Genomic DNA, 6,448 nt, shown 5'->3' with positions numbered 1-6,448 from the left:
CCCGCAACAATCTGCAAGACGTTAGGATAATCTTGATGGAAACAAGAGATGCACATGCATGACATTGAAAACTATCATCTTTACAAACTTTTCACAAAAAAATCAATTGCATACAATACTATGGATTGAATGGTGCATGAAATAGGGTTTGAAACATTCCTTGTTCCTTTATTCTTACGAGACACGAGAGACGACGCGACGAGAGGCGAACGGGACGCAAAGCTTTTATTCCCTTGCTATGAAACTCACAGCCACCTAGAGTCTTAGTGTGTGCGTGTTGTGTGTGATGAAGGTGAAAGTGGCGCGTGTTTGTGGGGTGGTGTAGGCTAGGTTTTATTTAATTAAGTTATTAGATTGCTAATTGTGCTTTAGGTATAGTTAGGGGCCCTAATTATTTAATTAAATATTTATTAATATAGGTCCATTAAGAAATTAAATAATCCCTTAATTAATCCACTAAAAGTCCCAACAATATTTTTAAAAATATTTGGTGCCACTCGTTTCTAGTATCGCATGCCCGAAACTACTCATTTTCTAGCAAAAGTTCGTTACCGATTAAAATTCGTCCCTTACTGTAAATAGATTGCCGCTTTCCGAATTTGGACTTACTAAATATAGAGTTTCTATTTAAAAGTACAAATTTATTAAAATCGTCCCCTGTTCTCTAGCCTTCTGTCGTGCATCGCGTATTCGATTACAAAAAGTTCACATTCATAACATTCGTTCAAATAATCATTAAATCATGCCAATACATAAACATGCTTCTAGACCACTCATTTAGATAAATCTCAAATAAATTTTCATGAATGCATGTGGTCAGTGTATTCGGGTTTTCGTACGTCACAATTCCTCCCCCCTTAAATAGAATTTCGTCCTCGAAATTTTTCTAGTCTTGATTATTGAAAAGCTTAGGCTCCATCATTCACCACATACTTAATCTGTTTGGCTTAAGTTTTGCATTCTATCATGCTTTCGTTGCATACTCTGATGCTCTACCTTACTTGCTGGAATGTCAAACATTCGGACACAAAACGCAAGATGCTCGCTTCATGCCCGGCCACCAATACAATTTCTGCAGATCTTTGTACATCTTCGTACTTCCAGGATGAATGGAGTATGGAGTGTTATGAGCTTCCTTCATAACAACTTCTCTCAGTGAATCGCCACTATGAAGAGAAAGTTGTTATCGAAAAATTATCACACTTAGCCCTAATAATTCTCGAAAAAGGGCACAATTTGACCCCAAATAAGTTTTCGAAGATAGCATTTCAAACTTTAAAGTTTCGAATTTTCTTCATTTCGGTACTTAAAATCTCGAAAATTGCATTTCAATCCCAATAAATTTTCAATGTCATCTCTTAAATCCAGCTTAGGTAGAGCATTCAACCTATTCTCCTCTAGGTTCTTCATTATCCCAATCAATTCCAATAACCAACTTAACATTTCATGCAATAAAAGTAATGTAAAAACATTTAAAAAAACTAGGTTACCAGTAATCAGAGTCGTGTCTGGTTCTGCTTCAGCCTCCTCAGCATGCATGACATACACCCTACCAGTTGTAGGTGCCTGTAACTTAGGGCAATTGTGGACGATATGTCCTTGCTCTCCACATTTGAAGCAGTTTCCAGAGAACCATAGGCACTTGCCATAATGGTGGCGGTTGCATTCCTTGCACAAAGGTTTCACATCATTCTTTGGCGCTCCCGGTTTCTGCTGACCCTGTCCCTTTCTAAGCCCCGTGAAAAGCTTCTTATTCTGCTTGTTTTATTGTTGGGCACGGTTCCTCTTGCGCTGCATCTCTCACTCAATGTCCTTCAGTGACTGCTCGGCTCGAAAGGCGTTAGCAACAACAACAGTTTAATCAATCGGGTCTGCCAGCATAACATCCCAACGGATCGTCGGCCTCAAACCATCCAAGAAATGACGTAATTTCTCTGCAGCATCATTTGCAATCATGGGCACAAAGTGACAGCCCCGGTCAAAATTCTGGACGAATTCAGCAACAGATGCATCCCCTTGGCGGTGACTCGTAAATTCTCTCTTCAACCTCGAACAGACATTGGCAGTGAAATACTTATCATAGAATACCCTCTTGAAGCCTTTCCATGTCAATGTCGCCAGATTCACTCCTCGTTCCGCTCCCTCCCACCATAAGGAAGCATATTGCCCTTAGCAAATAGATGGTACAATGAACCCAGTCAGCGTCCCCCATATCCATATACCTAAAAATCACCTCGAAAGACCTAATCCATCCCTCAGCCACGAATGGATCGGTAGTGCCAGAAAAGTCCTCGGGATCCATCCTCCTAAACCGCTCATATATTGCCTCCGATCGGACCCTCGCAGCATTCCCAACATGCTGCTCCAATAATTGAGCCATACCGGCTAGCACACGAGCACTAGCATCATGATTATGGGTAGGCTATGGAATCTCATCCTCCCGCCTATCCTCATCATCTCTGCAGAGAACACGTCTAGGAGGCATCTCTGTACAAGTCGTCCCACCCAACACGTAACCAACATGCATTTACTAGTTAAGAAAATACATCTACCCTCCTAATTTATGTCTCATTAAAGCATTTAAAAATTCAACATATGAGATTTAAAGCAGTAAAAGTAAAACTAACAGACTTGAGGCGTGACTTCTCGAGCTCCTCGAAATAGACAGCAGGCATAACCTTTTTCAAGAAACACCGCTCTGATACCAACTGAAACGCCCCAAATTCGACGATTGTTCTCACTGTATCAAGACGGGTATTTTCAGCATGCTTATGTCTTCACTCACACGCACCCTAAAAAACTTCCCAAGGGGTCACTCATCCTAGAATTGCCCTAAGTCAAGCACGCTTAACTTTAGAGTTCTTATGTGATGAACTACCGAAAAGAAGATGCACCTTCTTGATATGAGCAGTACATATCAAATCTTTTAAACTCTCCTCAACTGCACAGTCTCATACCTGCACAGATTTGGAATCAATCTCATTCCGGTGTGTGATCGGTTCATTCATGTTCCCTTCACCTAGAAGCCTGCTATAGCCGCTCTTTGTCCGTGCAACCTCATGGCACCGGCGATCACCCCCCGCCCTCTTCGGCCCCGGGCCTCACATGCCCACCAGCTTCCGATTGGTTCGTCCTCGAACCACACCGTACTAGGAGAAGTTGGCTCTTTTATCAACTGAAACGACCCTACTTCTAAATTCATTTTATTTACACTAGGTTTTTTTTCTAAACCATGCATAATTAATTTATCATAAATAAGCTAGCATAAATAATCAAATAAAACAGAATTCCATAATATCCAAAATCATTCATGCGGAATAAGCAAATAAAGAAATAAAAATATAAAATTCAACTCAATAAATTCTAGCATCCTAATAGTCTATAAATAAAAGCGATAATCCATAAAATCATCAAAAGTATTTAAAATATTAAGAATTTCTAGGTCATCGGGTATGCACTGCGCCTCTCGGATGAATTGATAGTTTGCACCTCATGACTTAAAATCATCATTCCCTGCAACCATTCAAATCTAGTGATTCTAATGACTCAGCATGCTCAAACCTAATATAGAAAATACATAGATATACACTCACATGCATAAAAATTACTTTTACTAAAAATAGATTTTTCTATTACAATCATGGAACTTTCAAAATATTCAGCTTTTTAAAGCATGCATAGATATGAACATTTTTCATTTAAAATTATCATTTTAGGTGAAGTCCAATCCTCGAAAATGACAATATTCATTCGATTGATCAATTTATAAGCCATAGTACTAGGCCACCGGGTTCAACGCCCACTTCTTCGACGATCCCACCGACTATCATAAAAATAACTTCACCATTCACTTCTTCAATGGATCCATTATTATTGAGATTCCCGCCCTCGTTTTCGACGGTTCACTCTATTTTAATTGCAAGTTTACCGTTTTCTTTTTCAACGGATCCTTTACTACTTTTTCGTCGCAATCAATTCACATTCTTCAAAATATTTTTCTTTACTTTATCATTTCATAAAATATTCATAACTTTCCATATTCTTTTAAAAATTCCTAAAAAAATGCTTTACATCATTCATATACGCCGAGATTGCTAAAAATTGCAAATACATGCAAATACGTTAAAACTTTTAAAAATAGCTTATATCATGCATATACTTTAAAACTTCCAAAAATAACATTTAACATGATATGGAATTGTTTTAGGAAGTTGCAAACCGCCATTGATTTTCCTAGAACCGACCACTCACGATTCAACGCTATACTTACCTGGACGACTTTAAACTTTGACTCCAGGAGACGACTAAATTTCAAAACTTTAAAGACACCCAAAAATATCCAATAGCTTGCTGGAAATTCAATCTTAGAACCTACGTTTCAAAAATGACTCGATTCGCTTACCGGATTACTCGTTTACTACCGTTCTCGCGTTTTTAGTTAAACAAATGACCAAACTACCCTTATGACTCGAACCAACCCGAGACCAGACCTTTATTGACATCCTAAGACTCAATATAAGTTGCTGGAAGTCCCCAAGCTGAAGCCAAAATCGAAAAAATGGATTTAAAATTTAACAAAATCTCAATTCGCCCCTTTTTTGATACGTTCGGGCAATTTACGACCCCGAACGGACCACAGCTCGAAACAACCTCGAACAAGGCCCTGGACACCTTCCTTAGACACTAAATAAGACCATGATCAGTCCATTTTGGACACAGACCAAACGCCCTAAGCCCTGAAGCTCACGCACCAGTAGGGCACAAACGCATCCTCATGCTCACCTTGGCTTTCTCGTGCACCAGCTACTGTCCCAGCCCCTGGATCACCCCTTGGCCCATAACAGCCCCTCAATAGGTCCCTATTTCATGTCCCCAGCCCCTGGTCCAGCCCTTTCCACCATCCCCTAGCCCACATAACCGCAAACACTCCAAACAAATCAACAAGGGCAGTTTCTGGAAATTCGGTCGCAGCGCTTTGCCCACTGGTCCAGGCACTATCCGAACCTCACCTAGCCCTTTCTAGGACCATGACCATTCCCTCAAGACCGCGGCTAGGACCCCATGCAGCCACCATGGCCGATGGAACTCAACCGCCCCTCTTAAACCTCACGGCCTGCAATTGTTTGACGTGAAGGACCAAGCAGCCCTTTCGTGGCTTTCCGTTATGACTTTTATCCTTTCAAATCTCCTCTTAAACATCTATACCAGCCCTTGAAACCCTCGGTTTACATCCTTCCCTCAACAATCTTCAAGACATTATGATAATCTTGATGGAAACAAGAGATGCACATGCATGACATTGAAAACTATCATTTTTACAAACTTTTCACACAAAATCAATTGCATACAATACTATGGATTGAATGGTGCATGAAAAGGGTTTGAAAACATTAATTTTTCCTTTATTCTTACGATACGAGAGATGACGCGACGAGGGAAGAACGAGATGCAAAGCTTTTTCTCCCTTGCTATGAAACTCACGGCCACCTAGATTCCTTGTGTGTGTGTTTGTTGTGTGTGCTGAAGGTGAAAATGGCGTGTGTTTGTGGGGTGGTGTAGGCTAGGTTTTATTTAATTAAGTTATTAGGTTGCTAATTGGGCTTTTGGTGTAGCTATGAGCCCTAATTATTTAATTAAATCTTTATTAATCTAGACCCATTAAGGAATTAATTAATCCCATAATTAATCCACTAAAAATTCTTAACAATATTTAAGAAAATAATTGGTGCCACTCGTTTCTAGTATCGCACGCCCGAAACTACTCATTTTCTAGTAAAAGTTCGTTATCGATTAAAATTCGTCCCTTATTATAAATAGATTGCTGCTTTCCTAATTTGGACTTATTAAATATTGAGTTTCTATTTATAACTTTCTAAAAGTAAAAAATTATTAAAATTATCCCCGGTTCTCTCGCCTTCTTCCGTGCATCGCGTATTCGACTACAGAAAGTTTACATTCATAACATTTGGTCAAATAATTATTAAATCATGCCAATACCTAGACATGCTTCTACACCACTCATTTAGATAAAATTTCAAATAAATTTTCATGCATGCATGTTGTTAGTGTGTTCGGGTTTTCGGGCGTTACAATTTAAACGCAATGCTCCCCTACTGACTTTTTGTAAGGTTCCTCCCACCGGGCCTCTAATTTGCGAACGTCGCTGACTGGATTTTCTTTCTTCAGAACGAGATCACTGACTTGGAAATCTCGAGGTCGGAACTCATTGGTTGTATGCTCGTAGTAGTCTTCCATTTGGATGACAACCCTTTCTCTTTTTCTTCCACAGGTTATAATTCTTGAGCCCAGTCTGCATGTCGGCTTCGATTCGAGCTAATGTTTTCCCAATCTCGCCACGCAGTACAGATTCAGACCTATATACAAAACTAAAAGGAGTTTCCCAGTAGCTGCTTGGGGGTAGTTCTCTAAGCCCACAAGACACTTTGCA

This window comes from Primulina tabacum, chromosome 12, assembly GCF_025594145.1.
Source record: "Primulina tabacum isolate GXHZ01 chromosome 12, ASM2559414v2, whole genome shotgun sequence".
In the NCBI taxonomy this organism is placed as follows: domain Eukaryota; kingdom Viridiplantae; phylum Streptophyta; class Magnoliopsida; order Lamiales; family Gesneriaceae; genus Primulina; species Primulina tabacum.
Note: the sequence above shows the minus strand (reverse complement) of the source record.